Source organism: Mytilus galloprovincialis, chromosome 14 (genome assembly GCF_965363235.1).
Source record: "Mytilus galloprovincialis chromosome 14, xbMytGall1.hap1.1, whole genome shotgun sequence".
Lineage (NCBI taxonomy): Eukaryota > Metazoa > Mollusca > Bivalvia > Mytilida > Mytilidae > Mytilus > Mytilus galloprovincialis.
The window spans coordinates 58,432,492-58,455,803 of record NC_134851.1 but is presented as its reverse complement, the minus strand read 5'-3'; the positions used below and the strand labels follow the sequence as shown (position 1 = coordinate 58,455,803).

Sequence of the window (23,312 nt, the reverse complement as noted above, 5' to 3'; positions counted from 1 at the left end):
TGGTGTCTTTCGTCCCTCTTTTAACGAAATATCATTTGTTTACTATATTTGACAGCTGAATTCAACAGGAAGTATTCTAGCGTAAGTATACAAAATATTTAATTAACATTTCCTCGTGAATCATGTGATGATAGTTATCAAAGGTACCAGGATTATAATTTGATACGCCAGACGCGCGTTTCGTCTACATAAGACTCACCAGTGACGCTCAGATCAAAACAGTTAAAAAGCCAAACAAATACAAAGTTGAAGAGCATTGAGGACCCAAAAATTCCAAAAAGTTGTGCCAAATACGGCTAAGGTAATCTACTCCTGGGCGTAAGAAAATCCTTCGTTTTTCGAAAAATTCAAAGATGACCTTGTAAGTGTGTGCTGATCCGTTAAATGATTATTAAGAAGTTTTACAATTTCACTTTCAATTTTATTGATTAATAAGGATATAAAATACAAATTGCGTCATTATGTGAATTTGACTGAATACGCAATAAAATAATCAAGTGGCTATGGAAAACTTCCAAGGTAATATTGCGTATTTTAATCGTAAGATGTTTTATTAGTTTCATTACCTTATTGAAACTAACTGTTAAGAATTGTGGACGAATCGGAAAAAAACATTGTTGTTTGAATAAATGACATCATTCATTACCAGCGAAAGTGTGGCATTATTTTGTAACCGCAATGCACGTCTGCTATGAATGTTTTTATAATGACGTTGAATTTTACGTTAGATCTATTATTTTTGAAAACGCACATGATAAAAGAAAAAATATATTAAAATTAAAAACCAATTGTTCAGAGAACAATTGAAGGTCTTTCCATCAAAACAATGTATTTTGATATGAAAAGTTGTGAAACTAAGTTTAAAATGTCATTTCAATCGTCAAATGATAGCTTCTAGTAAGCTGATTCCAAAAATATATTGTTTCCATACATTTTTTTTTAAATAAGGGAGATAATTTGTTACTTCCGGTTTGAAAAATGTTACTTCCGATTATATTTGAATATTTACTTGACACTGATTCCAAAAATATCTGGTTCTATATACTTTTATATTAATAAAGTACAAAAAATAGCTACTTCCGGTTAACAAAAAGTCACTTCCGGTTGTTTTTTTCAAGGTTAAATGGTTTGATACCTTTTTCTAAAAGTTGTATATCTTTATCATGTATACATATAGAATAAAAGCAAAGGTCAAAATCTAGAACGTCAAATTAAGCTATGACCTTGAGATCAATTCCAAGGTCATAAACCAAGGATCTCAAATCAAAAGACCATAGGCCTTAATTCTATTTAGTTAATGAGTTATATCACCAAACGCGTATTTTTAAATACAAGAGGGGAGAAAACTCCCTTTTACATTCAACGTACGCTTGCAATCTAAATTTACATCTTACGACATGTCGCAACTAACAATTTAGTAAAAATAATTTGTTGATATCTTATACAGTCTTTGGATATAAGTGAAAATAAGCCAAATTCAAATATTAGAATATGACCTTGACCTTTGACCTTGACCTAATTTTCATTTTTTGGGACCAAGGACCTCAAATCAAAAGATCCTAGGTCTCTATCACTTATGGTTTATAAGATAGAAATTCATATCACTTATATCAGATGCATAAGGGGAAATAACTCTCATATGGAGCGGTCATATTGCTTTCGTCAAAATAGGACAAATCATGCGAAGGATATAACGAGCAATTTTGTAAAATAAATTTGTCATAATCTTTAACGGTTGCGAAGGAGATGCGATAACAAGGAAAACAGTGTTTGGGGAGATAACTCCTACAAAGAAAAGTATTCGTTTACGCAGGGTAAATTTCAAAAGCGCATAAACTGTTCGATATCATATACAAAATATCTAAGCGACATATTGCGAAACAAATGTTTATCGCAAGAACAAAATTAGGCGGAAGAAAAAAAAAATAATCAGAAGAAAAAGAATAGGTCTTTCCACAGAAAAGTGGAAAGACCTAATTACAAATAACAGATTGCACACGTACTGAAATAAAAAAATTGTAGAAATTTGAAAATAAAACCTTGATTTATATACTAGTATTTGAAAATAATACGAAACATTTCTAGCAGGTTCAATATGGTTCATAACTTAGCAGTGTTAGTTAGCATACAAAGAATATCTGTAACCGTAAAGAAAGTTTCATGGGATTTTCTTATTTACTAATCCTTGACAGAGTTAATGGATTAAGGATACTTCTTATCATTAAAGTACTGCTTGATCACATATTGAAGCTTTCCTAAATATCTAAACAGAAGGACGATATCACACTAAAGTATATGACAAACGTCACGATTTCAAGTTCCTAATTCGCCTATTCAGAAACTAATGCATTCTTGGAAATTTTTTCAAAGTTCAGTTTCTTGTATATTCTTCCATTTTTATAACACTACCCAAAGGGTATAATTTTATTAACTATATACACTTTAAAGCATAAAGACATACTTTATACAGATGACTGAATTTAGTTATAATTATCGCTAAAAAATAATATCATAACTAATTCATAGGTTTGTCATCATCAAGTTGTTCTTTTAATACGTAATAATTCATATATGATGGGGTGTAAAAAAAAATCCACAAAACGTTGTGATTGGTTTTAAACTGCTCCAGCAAAATTATTAGGAGGAAAAATTAGATATTACACTGTCTAAATTTTATGAACATCGTCACTTTTATCACGTCTTGTATTGTGGTTTACCGTCTACGCCGTCCAGTCTTTAAAGTAATGAAAGTGGCCTTTTCCCGAATATGACGTTTTTGCTCAGCGTGCATTCGAATGCTATTAAACATGCCTCGGTATTTGTACTTCCAATAAATAGGGCATTGCTTTATGTCTTTTCGTTTGTATTTAATTCTATTTTGTTTTTCATTCGTTATTTACCTATTTCATTCATTTCCATTTTAGTGTAAATCAAATCTATGCACAGATACTATTTGTTATACACAGTTTGATATAGGCAAAAACCGAAATATTTAGATATAAATACATTTAATAAAACCATTACTAACACAATTATTATTCCTATTCTTGTAATTGTTATAAATAATGACAACAGTAGTATTCCGGTGTTCAAAATTCATAAATCGAATGAGAGGAAACAAGTTAAGGCTGCAAACTAAAACCGAGTGAAACACATTAAGTAAAAGAGGAAAACAAAGAAACATCAGAAACACTGAAGAACAAGAAAAAAAAGCCAATACAACACACATAGAAACGAACTATTTGATAACAGCTATATTCCTGACTTGGTACAGGAAATTGTATCATAAAATGGTGAATTGAACATGGTTTCATGGCTAGCCAAGCTCTATATTTATGACAATGTTACAAATCATCGCTTAACTCGTGACAAAAAAATTTCAATCCTATTAGGTCCGAGTACACAGTTATCCTCCCTTGATGTTTGTGGTCAACCAAAACAGTCCTAAGTGTGGACAGTGTGTACTTGTCAATTTTTTTTATACCCCTTCCAAATTTATTTTTATTTTTATGCCTCAAGTAGCAAGAAGAGGGATAAAATTACACTGTAAAAAAAAATGATTCAGGAATTATAATGTAAAGTAGTCAGGTAGTGATTTGGTCCAGTTTAAAAAGGTCAAAAATTAGTATTTCAGAAGCTTTGAAAAGATTTCAAGACCCCCTTCATATAAAATTGTCCATAATTTTAGTAAGAGCTTATGAAGTTTTCTATAGTTTTGATATAATTTGTCCTAAAAGAAGTTCAACACACTGCATAAATTATTATGGAGAAAGCGCAGGTGGGATTTTTTAAATTTCCATTTATTGTCTAAAACAATGTAAAAAAAAATACACTACGAAATCAAAATAACTGTGTTCTCGGACCAGTATATGAGATATGTGCATTTTATTGTCAAGCACAACACATATTTAAGAAGCAGAAACAGTCAACTTTCAAATAAACAAGAGTGCACACGCTGAAATGTCTCGCCTTCTTTACTAATCATTGATATTATGTTGAAAGATCTAAATATAAAGCTTTATCACAACTGTCACATTAACTCAACATTAACCATGAACACAAAACATTGATCAATGAACCATGGAAAATGAGGTTAAGGTCAGATGAATCATGCCAGGCAGACATATACAGCTAACAATTCTTCAATACAACAAATATAGTTGACTTATTGCTTATAAATTTTAAAAAAAAGTCTTAAACACAAACACTTAGCAATGGACCGTGAAAATGATATCAAGGTAAAATAAAACCTGCGTAACAGACATATAGTTAGTAAAATATTTCAATACACCAAATATAGTTGACCTTTTAAATGCAAAAAGTATTGGAAAAATAGACCAAAACTCAAAAACTTAACTTTGACCACTGAACCATGCAAATGAGGTCAACGTCAGATGACACCTGTCAGCTAGACATGTACACCTTACAATCATTCCATGCACCAAATATAGTAGACATATTACGTATAGTATAAGAAAAGCAGATCAAAACACAAAAACTTAACTATAACCACTGAACCATGAAAATGAGGTCAAGGTCAGGTCACACCTGCCAGTTAGACATGTACATCTTACAGTTCTTCCATACACCAAATATACTAGACCTAATAAAGTCATGCCAATTATAAGATACAGTTTTCTCTGCTTTCAAATCTTTCTGTTTGAACCCGTCGAACTGGAACTTATCAATTATTGGTAATATTAATTATTTGGAAAACAAAAGGTCCTGGAATGGAGTACTTTTTAATCAACAGCATTGTCCTATATTAGTTATAGATAAAGTTGAATTCTTCGATTCGCTGTTTTATGTTATGCACGCTAACAAATTAAAAACTGTACCTAAACGCCTTATTTTTTAGTCCAGATTTTTAGTGTTCCTATTGTTATCTTAGAAAGTCTTACTGATTAAAATACTACAATAGACCTGTAACAATTTGACAAATTAGTAGTGTCAACCCTGTGATTATGACCCGTGTATATAGCATATCAATCTTGAATAAGCATATAAATCCTGAATACACCGTTTGCTGGTGCGCCTGTCAGATGCGGAACGTACATATAAGGTAATAGGTAACAGGTGAATATCCTATTGGTATCGGTATCGGACTTGACCCGGAACTTCTTGATTATTGGCAATATTAATTACTTGGAAAACAAAAGGGTAAGGAGTGGTGTAATTTTTAATCTACACCATTGTACTATATTAGTTATATATAAACTTGAATTTTTTGATTCGTTGTTTTTACGTGATGACAGCTGACAAATTGGACCTAGTAATATTAGTATTATAGATGTTATGCAATGATATGTAAACTAAGCAAAATTTCAAACTCCCTGAGGGGAGACAGAAACTAACATGCATATTCAGTGTAACTGTGGACAAGTAAGTAGTTCAAATATAAAGACCACACAGACACTGACAAAAATAAATATCAAAGTACAGTTCAAACGCCGGTCATATCTGACAACTTCGTTGAATAACATCGACACTGGTTCCACGACCTGCTTATACGATACGGATACTGGAGGGTAAAATTTCTACCGTAAACCAGTCGCTATACATAGTCAATTCGGCCTAAGATTACCCGTCCTATAAAGTAAAAATGCACCATGTTTTGAAATAAATATTAATTAGACTGCACATACATATTGGTTTAATTATAAATGATAAAAGCAGGCATCATGTATACTAAAGCGTTCTATTTGAACAACACAAAACTGTTAACATAAGTGTGAGGGTGGGTAGGAGGTGTCCTATTCCCGAAATCCTGTGCTTAAAAATATGAAATCCCGAAATCCTGTGCTTAAAAATATGAAATCCCGAAATCCTGTGCTTAATAAAACGAAATCCCGAGGTCCCGAAATCCGAAAAATAATTCCCAGATCCAGAAAGTGTAAATCCCGAAATCCTGAGCTTAAAAACACCCGATCCCGGAGTCCCAAATGGCCGATAAAGGTCCTATCCCCCCTCAAGTATAACAAACACATATTGATATTCAATCACCGTTGAATGTAAACATGCAAACAGCAAACGATATGAACCGAACGAAAACTTATACTATAGAACAAAATCAATTTAAGAAAGAATAGCAATACAACCAACCAATTGTTCTTATGCAGTTACGTTAAAACTGAATACATATAAAACAAAATATGGACATCAGCGAGAAACATGGCGTGCACCTGTAAGCTGCCATTTTCCTTGTCAGGTCATGACCTCATGATCAAGGCATGGTCAAGAAAATATCAAATTTATTTACTGTGTTTAAATACGAGACGCTTAAAGTATTGTGATGATTAATTCTAAACAAAATAAAAAAGAATAACAATTTTTCTAGCATCTTTTCAAGAATGTTTTAATATCTAATTTCTGCGGGAAATCACGCAGGCGCATTCATTGGTTACATGTAACTTTGTCGTCGAATTGTGTTAAAATATGTGTCAAACGTCGCATCCCTAGTGCAAATGTGGACCCAAATTCATACTGTGAAATTGACGAATTAACGTAATATAAATCCCTGCAACATTTTTTTTGTCAATATTTTACGTTTTTAGACCCAGGAAGTTTTTCTGTGACCATAATATAGTCAGATATTTTAAAATGTTTGAAGAATTAGCAATGTTGAATTGTTAAACATCTGATATATTAATATATATATATATATATATATATATATATATATATATATATATATATATATATATATATATATATATTATATTGTCTGTAAAAATGTCAATAAACCTATTTCATATAATTTTTCTGTTTTACTTTTTAATTTCTTTTGTTCAAAGAATGTATGTTTGTTCGTCTTTAAGGAAGCTGCGGTGTTTACATGTTTAACGATATATTTCAACTTCTTTTTAAAGACTTTTGGGTCAAAGTTTTTTTTTTCAAAACGAAAACTCGGGATTGTTGTTATGACAATGATATAAAGACATTTGGAACTATTTTAGAACGTATAAAATCCAAAGGACACTTTCAACTGCGAGTTTTTTTGGGGTTTTTTTTTTGTTTTTTTTTTTTATTATTGTTAACAGTTATAATTAGGTCATTTTTGAATGTGTGTATGTTTTACATTATTGATAAATTGACATTTTAGTTGGATCGATTAGAATATAGTTTTGTAATCTAACTTTTGCTTCATTCTTCCTGATATTTAAAAAAAATATATGAAATCCAATATCAATTGCATCGATACTAAAATAGTGTTAAGTGTTTATATCCGAAGTTAATTGAAAACTACTATGAAGTCTATTATATTCCCACAGGTCGAGATTATAAAATTGTCACATGTTTGTGTGACTATACCTTGTCAGGAAGTATCGCTTTTGGGTGCTCAATGCTCTTCAACTTCGTACTTTGTTTTACCTGTTTAACTTTTTTGATTCGAGCGTCCCTTATGCGTCTTTTGTTGACGAAACTCGCGTTTGGCGTACACATTTTAATATATGATGAATTTTAACACTCATGGAGTTTTAATTCACCAGTCTAGTAGTCAGCACTTCTGTGCTGACATGAATTATCATTGATATGGTCATATTTATAAATTTACTCTTAACAAAACTTTTGAATATTGGAAATACTTAGGCTTTTCTACCTCAGGAATAGAATACCTTAGCTGTATTTGGCAAAACTTTTAGGAATTTTGGTCCTTAATGCTCTTCAACTTCGTATTTTATTTGGCCTTTTTAACTTTTCGAGCGTTACTGATGAATCTTTTGTAGAAAAAAACGCGCGTCTGGCGTAAATAGAAGAGTTAATCCTTGTATATTCGATGCGTTTATTTATTCAAAGTTAACCCTGCATATTTCTATTTGTATCGTGTAGGGAATGTTAGTGTAGATAAGAGATGACAAATTAATTGACACATTTAAGATTGTGTTGATGTCCAACGGTCTGAAAGTTATAGATACTGAGGTTATAACTTAATCAGGTAAGGTTGACCTATAGTTGACCTATAGTTGATTTGTCTAATCTTTGAGGTTCCTGTTGGTTATATCATATTCTAATGACATTTTTTACATATATAAAAACTTGTAATATAGCTCAGTCAATTTAGTTCTAAAATCACTCAACCTGCAACTTATTGCAACGCAAGGTTTTTGAAGTGCAAATTAGAATATAGGCTTGTACTAACAACATATTAAAAATCTACATTTAATATAATTTGAGGAAAGGGTAATTTTGAGTGAAATATGTGGATTTAAGAGAATTACAGAAAACTGGAAAAGAAGAAAAAATATTATTTACGGTTACATTTTTAGACATGTTTTATGAGATAATTCTCCTTGTGTTGCTCATACATTACTATTCCGTATGTTTCATCATTTTACACTACAGTGATGATTAGTCATCGTCAATTTCATTTTCTGAAATTCACACGCTACTTGTTGCTTCCCATGGTTCACAATATTGGTTTTTGTCTATTGCGTTTTCTTGTTGTTGCAGGTTAAAGGCCACTTTCAATGGGAAGTTTTGTCGAATTTTTACAGGTGATCGGCACTTTACTGGTTCGTTTTGGAGACGATTACACCATTTACACCTTTGTATTGGCTTTTTTGAACAAAGGTGTCGTTTCATATTGAAGATGCAGATCACCAACCACATTGTCAAAATAGCACAAACGCCAAGACCGAGAAAGATTGACATGAAAAATTCGGCCTTATAAATCCAAAATCTGTTTTTGAAGTTCAAGAATCAATACTGACTATCTGAAAAAAAGTTAGTGCCACTTTTTTACTATTCCTTGTTGAAATAAAGAAATAACTCATCTAGTAATTCCTTCATGCCTTAAATATTCTATTGTATTTCATAGTTAGACAAATAATAAGGATTAACAACAAGATAATGTATTAATAAAAAGGAAACCGTAATATCAATACTTCCCCTTTTTTCTATGGGAAACATATTGATGTAATATTGTTTTTTTTAATACATGTGTTGTACTCATACTATCTGCATTCAATATTATTTATACATAGAGTGTACAATTTGAAAATGAACACTAGTTTAGCGCTGAACCCCGATTTGTGTTCGTGTCTTTGTCACCCTTAGCCTGAACAAAAACTGTAACATGTCTAACTGTAAAACAGAAAAAGTGAAATGTTGAATTGTGGCACTCAAATTACGGTTAATAAAGGGTTCATTGAGGAACTGCGCTCGTTTGATTGTGTACGTACTGGTAGATCAAGCCTTTTTCAATTGTAATTCAAAGCTGGTTCTAATGACGTGCTGCTACTCAATTGTATCATACTAGAAGGAGGTATGCGTGCTCCAAACCTGTTTACATCTGTCACACACTGTTTGTGTATTTGCCTATTACAATTCAGAATCCAGTTATACATCTAACAGTTGTCAATTATTTAACTGGTTCGTTTTTCAAACATAAACCTACAGTTGTTTTTCTTCTTTTAGTTATCTGAGGTTTTGTCATGACATGGCTTTGTACACTTTGCGATAGATGTCTAATTAGAAATCATTTTTTAGCGCTGAAATTCATTTAAGAATTGAATGCTTCTTTTTGTAACTTTATTGGGGTGTAAAAGCGTTGACAGAAGTTCATTTTGTATGAAGCGCGGAAGCGCTTCATACTAAAAATGGGCTCACGGTCAACGCTTTTACAACCCTATGAAGTTACAAAAAGAATCATTCAATACTTATAATAACATTTTTTTAGCAAAGATCATGAAAACACAAATATTATTATTGTTTTATTTATTTCACCTGTGCACTTTATTGTGACACCACGTGTTATCATGAATGAACAGTTTTATTGAGCAATGCAATTGCTTACGGAATAACACGTGATGTACAGTTAGCCAATCAGAATGAAGAATCATAATGAAACATACATCTAATGTAATTATATTCTTATATTACAAATCCATGGCTTAATTGCTTGGTAGAGTTTGTATTTTTTCTAGTCAGGTACAGTTGCAATCCTCTCCTTTATTACACTGGTGCCTTGATGTTAATAGATTTGTATTGAACCTACAGCATGAAATCATCCAAACTATACAATGGACATCCATCAACGACCTTCATTAGTTTTTGAACGGTTGTTATTAAATGCACGTTTTATATATACAAAATTGCCATGCTTTTATCTTTAACCGTCCTTTTTATAATTGTATTGGTATATAAAAGTGTTGACCGAAGCACATCTTGCGCTTCCTGTTCAAAATGTGCGCATGATGAACGCTTTTACAAAATAAATAGGGGCTTTAATTTGTTTCATCACATTTCTATGCTACAACCATCAAATTAAGAGTTATATAAAGCGTTTTGTTTGTGTTGTCACAAACTAGTATTGTCACTGATAGCATATGCAGTCATAGCTTTTGTATTTTATACGGAAGTTATATTTGATATTGGAGTGCCTCGCGATTGATGTCAGGTATTCAAAATTACTGATTCTAATACAAAATAAATGTAATGTAATTATTTATAATCAAATCATGTCTTAATGTTTGCATGTTTCATTTCATTTATCATTTGAATGAACAGATTTGGATTGATCAGAAAATATTTCGTAATCTAACCTTTACTGTATCTGCTTAAGTCTTCCTGATATATGATATATAGGGAGGATATGAAAACCAATAATAAATAAATCGATATTATATAGCTTCAAGTGTTTATTTCGGAGTTTGATTGAGCACTGAAGTAGGGTTATTTTTATACTTCCCCGGGTCCAGATTTAAAGTGGACAGTTTTAGAATACAAACAAAAAAAAAGACATATTTAAAGTGGATAGTTTTAGAATACAAAAAAACAACAACAAAAAACATGTGTATTTTGTATGATCTTACAATTTAAGGAAGGTCGTCATTAGTTTTGTAATCGAAAGTCGTGAAGAGGATATTGGTATAGATATATTCAATTTCTTGTTAGAAGACAGCTATATAAACATGTGTTTCAATTCACTTAAGTAAAGTTAACCTAAAGTAGAATCAACTGTTCTTTCAAAATCATTTTTGGTGATGTGTTTTTTGCAAATGTTAATATATATATATAAATGCGGTCCATGCTATTGATTTGCTGATACATTTTCTATAGTCGACGATTAAGAGTTAGACTTAAACATCTGTTAATTGTTGGATTTGTAAATTAGGTATAACAAAATATACAAAGTTAGTATTTTCTGCTGCAATACTACTGTTTCCTGTGTGTCGTATTGAAGAAGTGGATAATTTTTTAACAGCTTTTCTTTTTTATTTTTTAATACGATTTTATGAGAATTTCTCTACAACAAGGAATAATCTAGGAAAGACTTTTTTCCACGTAAAAGAGAAAGCAATCACATAACGCGTTTTTTTTTATTCCTCATTGAATATTGAATTGATATAGAAATAAGAAGATGCCAGATAATCTCCATTGATATATTTTTTTTTATATAAAATCATTTACAATAAACATTGCAGTTTAATATAAATAAAGGCAACAGTAGTATACCGCTGTTCAAAACTCATAAATCCATGGACAAAAAACAAAATCGGGGTAACAAACCAAAACCGAGCGAAACGCATTAAATATAAGAGGAGTACAACGACACAACACCGAAACGGACCAAGCATCAAACAAAACACCACGAGAATAACAAATATAACATGAAAACCAAATACATGAATTTGGGATAGACAAGTACCGTGCCACGTCTTATCTCAATATCTCAAAAATAAGAGAAAACACAAACGACTCATCGTTAAAATGCAACACACAGAGAAACGAACAATAATATAACAATGACCATCTTCCTGACTTGGTACAGGACACTTTTAAAGGGGAATAAAAGTGGTGGGTTGAACCTGGTTTTATGGCATGCAAAACCTCGCACTTTAATGGCAAAATTAAATATAACATTGAAATGACAACATAATATCACAGGACTACAATACAAATAAATAGGAGAACATATTAGACAAAGAAAAACATGATAATTAGATAACAAAAAGCATCAGGTTTAAAATGCAATACGCCAAAAACGCGCCTTTACCACACAAGACTCACCAGTGACGCCCAGATATAAAAGATCGAAAGTGAAAAAAGTACAAAGTTGTACAGCACTGAAGATCAAAAGTTGAAAAGGTTTCGCCAAATACAGCATTGTATTTATGCCCGGGGTAAGAACATTCTTATCATATAGAACAATTCATGCTATTGCAAATAGAAGTCATTTAAAAATGTGCCAAACCCATTCCGTATACAAAGCCGTGTAATGCGCGGTAATGGTCAAAGTGTTTTTTTGTTTTTCTTTATCAAAAACGACTCAATTTATGCAACAGATATACACGAAAAACACTAAAGACAAACAGCAATCAACGGTGAAATGAAAGGCAACAGTACTATATCGATGTTCAGAACTCATAAATCGAAAGAAACAAAAATCCAGGTCACAAACCAAAACCGAGGGAAACTCATTAAATATAAAGAGGACAATGACAACACAACACTAAAATGTAACACACACAGAAACGAACTAAGCATTAGACAGAATCCGAAGTTAATAACAAATATAACATCAAAACCAAATACATGAATTTGGAATAGAAAGTACCGTGACACGTCTTTTTATAATGTGAATTCACACTCAAATATAAGAAGAAACAAACGACACAAAAGAAACACACCGTTAAAATGTAACACACACAAAAACGAACTATAATATAACTATGACCATATTCCTGACTTGGTATAGGACATTTGTTCAAGACAAAAATGGTGGGTTGAACCTGGTTTTGTGGCATGCCAAACCTCCCGCTTTAATGACAATGTTAAATATAACATTAAAATGACACCACAACATTACAGGACTACAATACAAATAAATAGGAGAATATATTTGACAAAGAAAAACACGAATAATAACTTACAAAAGGCACCAGGATGAAAATGCAAATACGCCAGAAGTGCGTTTCGTCCACACAAGATTTACTAGTGACGCCCAGATACAAAAGTTTGATAGCAAAAACAAGCACAAAGTTGAACAGCATCGAGGACCGAAAGTTAAAACAGTTGAGCCAAAAACGGCCAGTGTTTTCTGTTTTGGACAAGAACATCCCTATTATTTAGAATAATGTATACTTTTACAAACAGTAACTTTTATAAAACGACTATATCAAAGATATAGATGATAAAACTGAAGTATTAACTAATTACAGAAAACAACCGGATACATTACATATACCGACAAAATCCAACTTCAAAAATAGACACAATCGAGTTAGTCAAGGCCTCAACGGAAAGTGACAATTAACTATATTCAATGTCCGGTTAATTCTCAATCAATCTGCAAACGTATTACATCGTACAAATTACGATGAATCAAATCAAATATAATAAATGAAGGCGATGATTAATTTTCTTTACCGTAACACATAAATATAACCGAAAAGACATCCAGACATTTGACAAAATCCGATGAGAATTACAAATATAACACCAAAACTAAATACATGAATTTGGGATAAAAAAAAGTACCGTAACAGGTCTTATAGCAATGCTAATTCACACTCAGCAAAACAGTTACAATCGGGAACAAGTCATGTTCGGTAATTAAAGGACTATGCGACGTAATGACCACAATCTAACATGTGGTAAAAATGTCCTTAGCTTGATTGGACAAAGACACATCGTACGGATCAACCAATTCGTGATTGTATCCGTAAAATTTACGGAGTGTCAATTTAAATATGTCGTCCTCATAACTTTGTTGGAGCAGTCTCTGTGTAAGGAGCACAATCATGTATTTGAAGTTCATATAGTGTGAACAAGCACTAGAATAACGTATCAATTGATATATACTATGTAAACACCATACGAAGGGCCAGAGGGTATGTTACTGCTGAGAAATGGGAAATTGATAATTGGGAAGTTGAAATCGTCCCGTTTATCATAGATTTCCGTGTGAAGTCGTCCATCTGCGTCAATATTGAGGACAAGATCAAGTGCAGTACCTGCTAGTATCAGTAGTATCCTTAATTTCAAGTTTACTGGGATATATGAGATGTACAATGTAAGTATTGGGTGAAATATGTTTTATTCAATGATAGAACATCATCAATATATTGTAAAGTAAAATTAAAGAATTTCGCTTTTCTGTTTGTCTTTTAGAAGGTTCTGAATGAATTCTGCTTCATCAAAGTACAAAAATAAATCGGCCAGTAGGAGTGCACAATTAGTACCCATTGGAATACCGCCTGTATGTTAAATTATAGATCCTCCAAACTCAACAAATATATTGTCGACCAAAATAATAACATCTTCAGTATATTTTCTGGTAGGTTCAGTTGGATTTTTCACAAAATATGAATTATTGTCATGATTGCTACCAAAGACAAGAAATTTGTATCTACGATTCCCATTTTTATAGAAAAAGCTCTGTTAAAAGTGAGGCGAAAGATACCAAAGGGACATTCAAACTAATGAGTCGGAAGTAAACTGAAAACGCCATGGCTAAAAAAAAGACCAGCAGGCAAACAAAAGTACACAAAACACAACATAAAAAACTACAGACTGAATAATAGTTACTTGATAATTGAAATCCACATTAAGATAGCGGCAGGATTTATCATGTTTATAAACACTCAACCCTCTCCAGATGTTGATAGTTATTTAATAACACAACAAAATAAACATATTCAAATTGCGCATTTCGATCTTGAAAGAGAAGCGAATGATACCAAAGGGGCTTTTAAACTCATAAGTCAAAAATAAACTGGCAATGCCATTGCTAAGATAAAATTAAAAAAAACCAGACGGACAAACAACAGTATACACAACAACATAAGTGTCTCTTAAGTGAGGTAAAATAATTTGAAACCCATAACGTATTCAAAAATTTAAACAACTGACAAAACCACAACAGAAAAAAAGTAAAGCCAAAGTCTGACAAAATAGATTGTCCTATAAAATTCTTCAGTTCAATGGAGGTACAGTAAAATCTGGTTTTACTGTACAATTGTCTTTATTCAGATTCATTAACTTATTTAAACATAACACTTTCTCAAAAATTAAGTATATTTATATTGAAATATTCTGCTTGAAAACTCAAATAAGAGGACTTTTTGGCCAAGGTCAAACACGGTCATATATTTTGGAGTGTATTGCAGTATTAAGGTACCCGTAGTATTTCCTTCAATACACTGCAATACAATTTGTCTAAATACTTTTAAAACTGAAATGCGTTGCAGTTTGCACCTTATTTTTAAATTTTCTTTGTCATCTTGTATACACTCCCCACATTAAACCGTACAAATTCTACAGCAACAGATGCCCTTTTCGGTATGTGTTGTCTCTTCAGTGATGATTCAGTAAATGTCAAGGTTAAAGATATTAAGATAGACTCATACAATTGTAATTAATATTTAATGCATATGATGTGTTTTATACAGTTTAAAATAACATTCAGAATATCATTTGAATACATATGCATACAAATATGTTCTATTCGGGGAAATGTTTGGGTTACCATTGTATCTGACTGTAGCAATGTTGTTTTTTTTTTTGTTTTTTTTGGGGGGGGGGTTATATCTGTTGAGTCCTACGTTTTTGTTCTAAAACGAATGTTTGCAAAACCAAAGGAGTACATTGTAGGTTCAGTAAGACCCTCCGTTTGGCCCCACAATATAGCAGGTTTACAAAATTGTTGAAATGTTATTTTCAAGCTATTTATTGGAAAGTAGAATGCTTCTGCTACATAAAGATGGGCGTTTTTTGTACAATACAATGCACATATATCTAGTAATAGCATCTTGAAGTCATGCTGAAAAACTGAAAAATATACAATTTTAGCATTTTAGTAAAATTTTAGACGGTGTCCGTCTTAAATGCAAGTGGCCGCATTCGTGTTCATTCATTATATTGAAATGTAAGTTGTATTTGCTGATAATACATACTATATATACAGGTTGAGGATGAACACGGATGCGGCCACATTTATTTTGACAAAACCATCTAGCAAGTGACGTTTTTTGACATATTTGATAAAATTTTCATTTTTCTAGTTTGAAAAGGAACGTTTTTAATGACTCAATCAGTTACAAATTTTCACATAAACTAATCGATTCAATCCAAATATAAACTTAGGTGTTTCAAAAGTATCCTAAATCTTTCGTTATATGAACTTGAAATTTGAGGCTAAAATCGGCCCTAACCGGACCTACACCATTAAATAGCAAAGATGAAAACTGATAAGCAACAACGTTGTGAAGAACAGATTAAATATTACATATTACAGGGATTGCTTTTGATAACGTATCTTATCATCAATATTGTTGAAGGCCGTACATTTATTTCTTTAATTCTTCGTCAATTTATTCCTTTTTTTACCCGTTGTATAATTTTTTTGTTATCAACGTGTGGTTCGTTTGATCTCAGTTCTTCATTGGTTAACATCCGATTATGACGTCGTATTTTCTTGCTTTCCTCTAAACTCCCTATTGTGACGGCATGAAAAAAAGGCGACCATGTCTGATGACGTCACATAGAAAGAACACATATATATGTTTGCAGTTCGTTCGAAAAAAAAATTTCAGGTGGTGCATGTCAAATTATCATATAAAACAATAATGAGAATTCCTCGCACCTTTAAAAATTCCACATCAGAAATATGAACGGAATCTTTATGGTCAGTTTTGTAATATAAAAACAGTCGACCATATATATTATGAAAGGCGTGAGCTTGACTGTGGTTGTATTCATGAATCTTTTCGATAAATCTTTAAAAGAGGGCTTATAATATTTTCAACATCTGCCGTCCAGTATTGTATTAAACCTGTAACATCAAAAGGTTTTAGGGCGGAAATCATGCTTCTGACTGTTTCAATACATTCAATAACATCATTACCAATTAATGATAAGGCATTTCCCAAAAACCAATAATTTCTACTAATGGAAATAGCATCTAACTGTGGAGATTTTTCAACAGCTTCCCTTAACATCATAATTGCACTGTTCATTCCTTCTGTATTGTTTTGTCTGTAAAAATATAAGAATGTAAGATAGCGTATAAAAACTAGTGGCGTTCCCATAAAAAAATCGTCCCCGTCAATGGACAGATCTTGGTGAAATATAAAACTATCAGCATTTTGTTCATTCTTTTGAACAATAAAATATCTAATCACTGAATGTCTTAATCTTTTGAGGAATTGCTTACTAGGAACTAACTTTTTTTCAAAAGAAGTTTGCTTGACCGCAGACAAGTCCCCTAATATAGACACTGTATATAAATCCCGAGATATAATTTCCTCTGAAAGTTGTAGTAAAACATTCATCTTACGATATTCCTGACAAGAGTAGAAAAATGTAGCAAGAAGTAACCAACCGGATACGGCGTCGCCGCTTAAATTCAGCAGTAGATGGAATAAGCATTGTTTATATTTAGAATAATAGAACTTATTGCTGATGTTCTGTGAATTAATAGAACGCATTGTAATAGAAATTGCTTTTCTTTTACACAGGTCTAGTAAGGCAATTGCATAGATATTTTTGAGATTTTTTTCACAGTTCTCATTTCGAATTCTGTGAACAAAGAAACTCAATGATCTGCATGATATATCTTCAATCCATTGAGTGCAGTCTGGTATTTTCATAGCAATCATGGTTTTATCGAATTCTGAAATAACTTTTAAGGGTTTCGAAACATAGCACGTATCACGGCGTAAATCAGAAAGTAAATCTATTGACAACAGCACTTTCCATATATTTTCGATAAGAAGTTTTTCTGCAAACATTCCAAGTTGTTTTCCAGTTATTTTTGAAAATCTCCCGTCAATCATATTATGTTCCGGTATAAAGTAATTTGGAATATAATTACATGAAATAAAATAATGTAGACGCTGTAGACATAAGGAAAAGCAACGCAATAAGTTTTCTGGTACCCAATATTGGTGGTCGACTTCTTCTAAGACCCAGAATAGAACCGTCTTCAAGTAATACGAACATAAAAGTTTGTTAAAAATATTTACCTTGTTAAATATCTCTTTTAAAACAATCTTTAACAAGGCATAGCACAACAACTGAGTGTGATTGAATGAGTGAACTAACAGTTTTTCAGTTAAAGAAAATGAAAACCTCCATTCAGTGTTGTTTTCTTCAGAAGAAGGAGACTTACTTCCTACGGGTACTAACAACACACCTTCATGTATTGCCTCTGTTATCAAATCTGACGAGGGCCATTTGAAGCATCGACTTCTGTGCAACCAACGTTTTGCAATTGAAGGCCATTCACGACAAGGGAGGCAATGAACAACATCTACATCCGCCGCTCCTTCGATTGCAGTAGTTATTGCTGGACCCTGAACCTTAAATGGTGTTTGAACGTCCAGTTTCAGTAATCTGGCAAGGTCAAACATTGAAGGAGCTTCATTCATAACTTGAAAACGCGATTGTTTTAAAATGTCGTTTTTTAAGAGTTGTCCATCAACTGTCTGTATGACATTGATGTTGCCTATAAAATCACTATTATCCGAAATTTTTATTAAGGCAAAACCTGGCAGAGCATTATCTGTGTCTAGCACCAAATGCTGTTCTTTTGTATTCCCAAGCTTTTCTTCAACCATATAACCTTGAGGGAGAAACATATAATCCATATCACTACCAGAAAGATCAAGAACCTCTGCTTTACTACCGCTACTAATTACCTTACAATGTCCGAAGAGAGAGGTTTCATCGAAGCATTTATAAAAGTATCTTCTATAGTTAACAGCTTTTTCAGATCCAACAACAACATCAGAAAGGTGATGATATAGTTTGACGGATAAGAATTGCAGATCGTTTTGATTATCCATTTCTTCGTAAAAGCTTTAATCTTTATACTGCAAGCTGAAAAATAAAGATGAATTGTTATATTTAGATTTAACGTTTAGTTCATAGATTGGAGTTTTACTAGTAAAAGGTACACACCATGTACAGGTACAGTGTAACCTGTGTAGTCCGACACAATGGATGACAAGAACAAAGCATTGGAACAAGCAGGGGGCCTCAATACGAAGATGTTTTCTGGAACGATAGGCATATTTTAAAACCATGAAAATGTTTCGGTTAAAGTAGGATGTTGAAATACTCAGGTGTCGGATTAGTAAGGTTACACTGTATTTATAAAAGCTGAACACTGTAAATGCTTCATGTTTTTTATATAGTTTTTTATTATTCATTTGTATTTTTGTATTTTCTCAAACGAACTAGATCGAATACACGCAATACCAATTAGAAATTTAACGGAACACCAAAAATTGAAAAAAAAAATAGTTAATAGTTATTAAAGGTACCCGGATTATAATTTAGTACTCCAGACGAGCGTTTCGTCTACATAAGACTCATTAGTGACGCTCAGATCAAAATAGTCATAAAGCCAAACAAGTACATAGTTGAAGAGCATTGGGGACCCATAATTCCCCAAAATTGTGCAAAATCCGGCTTTTTTTTCGAGAAATTCAAAGTTTTGTAACAAGAAATTTATAAAATAAAATGCCATAAAATTGATATTCATGTCAATACCGAAATACTTACTACTTGCAATAAGTTGGTAATGCATTCGGGGACAAAACGTCCACCAGCAGTGGCATCGACCAATTGGTGTAAATAGTTATCAAAGGTACCAGTATTATAATTAAGTACGCAAGACGCTCGTTTCGTCTATATAAAACTCAACAGTGACGCTCAAATGAAAATAGTTATACAAGCCGAACAAGTACAAAATTGAAGAGCATTGAGGACCCAAAATTCCAACAAGTTGTTCCAAATACGGCTAATGTTATCTATTAATTGCTATTCCTGGGATTAGTTTTTCGGAAAATTCAAAGTTTTGTAAAACATATGATAAAAATAGAGCAGATAGTGTGGTCAGGAAACTTCTCTACTTTTTGCGCAACTGTTATTTTTATTAACAGATGGTTTGTTTACTCTAAGTTGTTTTTTATTTATTTATCTCCGATTATGACGTCAAATGTTCTTGATGTTCCTTAAATTTTCTATTGTGACGACACGAAAAAGGAGGTCATGTCTAATGACGTCACATACATAAATCATATAAGTCTGCTGATCATTAAAAAAAAGGATTAAGTTAAAACCCAAACAAGAAACAGATTCGCCACCACGACCAGATACAGTATCTCTGAATATCAGCTAGATGTGTACGAGGCTAATAAACAAAGGAATTGAAACTTAATACAATTACACTTGTTTTGTTATTGTCTTTTCTGAAATTGTACATTGTTTTTAGCTGCGAAAGATACAAACATCTATTTATTATAGTAATGTTATATTTATGACCGGTACACCGAAACAACAGTCAAATTACAATATTTCAGTCAACGTAAAACATCATTTATTATAACATAACAACTAATTACAACAGTAAAATGAAATATCAAAGCATTTTCCAATTTAAGAAAAAAAAATCGTACGTTGTTGTGCCACGATTATTTCAAGTATCCTTTAATAATAACCTTCATTCATTCGTATTTTCCGCGAAACTAGGTCATACATGTTTTCATTTTTTGTACACATGCTTGTTATGCGGAATGATTTTCTATAAATACAACAAAATTACCTTATTCAGAAATCATTAATGCATCCTATTTAATCCATATTTATCCTTTTATAATGTTAGAATTATCCCAAATCGAACTTGTTAATTTTATGGCCATTTTGGTTACTTTCATATTGTGTACACACGTACTATTTTTAGGTGTATTGATTAACTGAATCCTTTAAACGTTTAGAAAAAAAGTATAGTCAATTTCAAATTAGATTACATAGAGATCAGCTGTTTTTAGTAAGTGACCTATATTTTACTATTCATGTATTTTCACTATTGTAGCACACACTGTAATTGATTCATAATTATTATTTATGATATTAGGTTTTAATAAAGCTGCTTTTATTTAATTCAAACAAATCTTATTCTTGATTATTCAAAGTTTTGACTTCAAAACAATTTCATTCCTTTGACTTTAAAATTTGTATTTAGATAATATTTGCCAACTATTCACATTAACTGTTGGCGCTTTATATCTCATGGACAGGTATAGTATTAATATTTGCTTTTATGAGTGGTAGTTGAGTTTGTAATTTTTAAAGTAAATATTTGCAGTAGACGAGCATAGCGTTTCTGGATAAGTTCTCTCACAGTAAATCATATACATGTGTGCTCCTTTGCTTAACTCTGGTTATTCTAAAACTACTTTCAACCTTGGAGGGCATCCATGGTTTCTTCAAGACACATAATGTTCTCAAAGAAAGTCCAACATTGACTTTGCAAAAATACAGTTACTACAGAGTGGACTATAAAGTAAAATCACAAAAAAACTGGACTGCGGGAAAAATTCAAAACGGAAAGTTCCTAATCAAATAGAAAAATCAAAATCCCAAACACGTCAAACGAATGAATTAAATATTAAACAACTGTCATATTCCTGACTTGGTACATTCATTTTCTTTTGTAGAAAAAGATGGATTGAGCCTGGATTATAGCTGGTTAAACCTTTCTTTTGCATGACAGTTGCATTGAATTACAATAATTGATAAATATGCGTTAACAAAACAAATAGATATATTAGGTAACAATGTAAAAAGACAGGGGTACAGCTGTCAAATTGTATTGAATCTAATTCACTATAAAACAAACAAATATTTAACAAAGAAGTGCAAAAAGGCATATATCAAATTGTACAACCTCACGGTAGGGATATAAACAAAAATGTCTTTCAAAGTATGAAAGTTATCTTATGCATATTCTCTTCATAATCTAAATCACAAATGTCCCTGTCATTCTTGCCTCTTATCTATATGCTTATTATTAATTTCTTCTGAAAAATAGCCACGTAATTATGTATCAAAGGAACACAAAGCATAAGCAAATACGTATACGAAAGAGAGGTATACAAAACTATAAAAGAACAATAACAAAATGGCGGGATGTACAAAACCACGTCATATGTATCAAAGAAACACTAAAACATACAAAGACAAAGCACATCAGCAAAAGTGAAAGAAATTAAAACAAAAGTATTGAACAATAACTCAACAAAGGGATACAAAAGTACAGAGTCACGTCAAATAGATATAACAAATGGATATAACAAAATAACAGACCATACAGTAAAGTAATATTAATAAATAATTTAAATCGTTTAAGTGTAGTCGCATGTTACACTATACTTTCGACGTAGATAAAATACGGCGGATAGCATAAAGCTTAAACGATGTTTTTGTGTAGAAAATCTAAAAACTGATATTCTTTGTGACGTCAAGTAATGAATTGCATGATATTGTTAATAAAAAATAACAAAGTTTATAATTGATTTTTTTTATAAAAATAACAACGAACAAATAATTCGTGGTTATTGTATATGACACAATATGATATCTTTAAATTTTTAACAAAATCAAATAATCGAATATATATTACACTGACGATTTGATAGAAATATGCTCGGAGATTAATATTATAACAATTATAGCAGTCGTCGTCAGTTAATATACTTTATAGGTCAATATTTCCTTGTATCGACCTCACTCAGAAGCTATAAGTGTGTAATACAAATGAAAGTATACTGTAACACGTTATCGCTATGATAAGCAACGTAAGTACTCAGAACCTATATTGCAAGGCCATCGAGTATCATTTGTGAAGTTGATATGGAATATTTATCAACAATGTATTGGAATAGAATTTTTTTTCATATATAAAAGGCCGATATGCTCTATGACATACCCCTTGTTCTTCAACTTTCTGCTGTGACACTGACATCACCCACCATGATTTTTTTTAAAAGGGCGAGACGTTCTTTGACATACCACTGGTTCCCTTAAATTCTTCCCAGACACTGACATCACCCTCAATGATGTTTTTGTTTATATAAAAAGGACGAGACGTTCTTTGTCATACGCCTGCTTCATCAACTTTTTGCTCGGTTACTGGTATCCCCCTCCATAGACTTGTTTTTAAAAAAAGGACGAGACATTCTTTGATATAACACTGGTTTCTCAACCTTCTCCTCCGACACTGGTATCACCCTCCATGAATAATTTTCATATTTTATAAAAAGGACGCGACGTTCTTTTACATACACCTGCTTCATCAACTTTTCGCATCAACTTTCTGCTGATACACAGTCATCAACCTCCATGGATTTTGTTTTTATAAATAGGACGAAACGTTCTTTGGCATACCAATGGTTCTTCTACTGTTTGCTGATACACAGTCATAACCCTCCATGGCTTTTGTTTTTATGAATAGGACGAGACGTTCTTTGATATACAACTGGTTCTTGAACCTTCTACTCAGACACTGGGATCACTCTTAA

General features: G+C 31.9%; 1 long non-coding RNA gene across 1 annotated transcript; it reads right to left on the bottom strand.

Annotated features, from left to right (window-relative positions):
* Window positions 1-16,532: 16,532 nt before the first annotated feature.
* Window positions 16,533-22,881, bottom strand: LOC143058552 (uncharacterized). The gene is made up of 2 exons (XR_012973112.1): window positions 22,721-22,881; window positions 16,533-18,825 (listed from the first exon to the last, which is right to left on the bottom strand). It is a non-coding gene; the product is annotated as an uncharacterized LOC143058552 (long non-coding RNA).
* Between the last annotated feature and the right edge of the window lie 431 nt (window positions 22,882-23,312).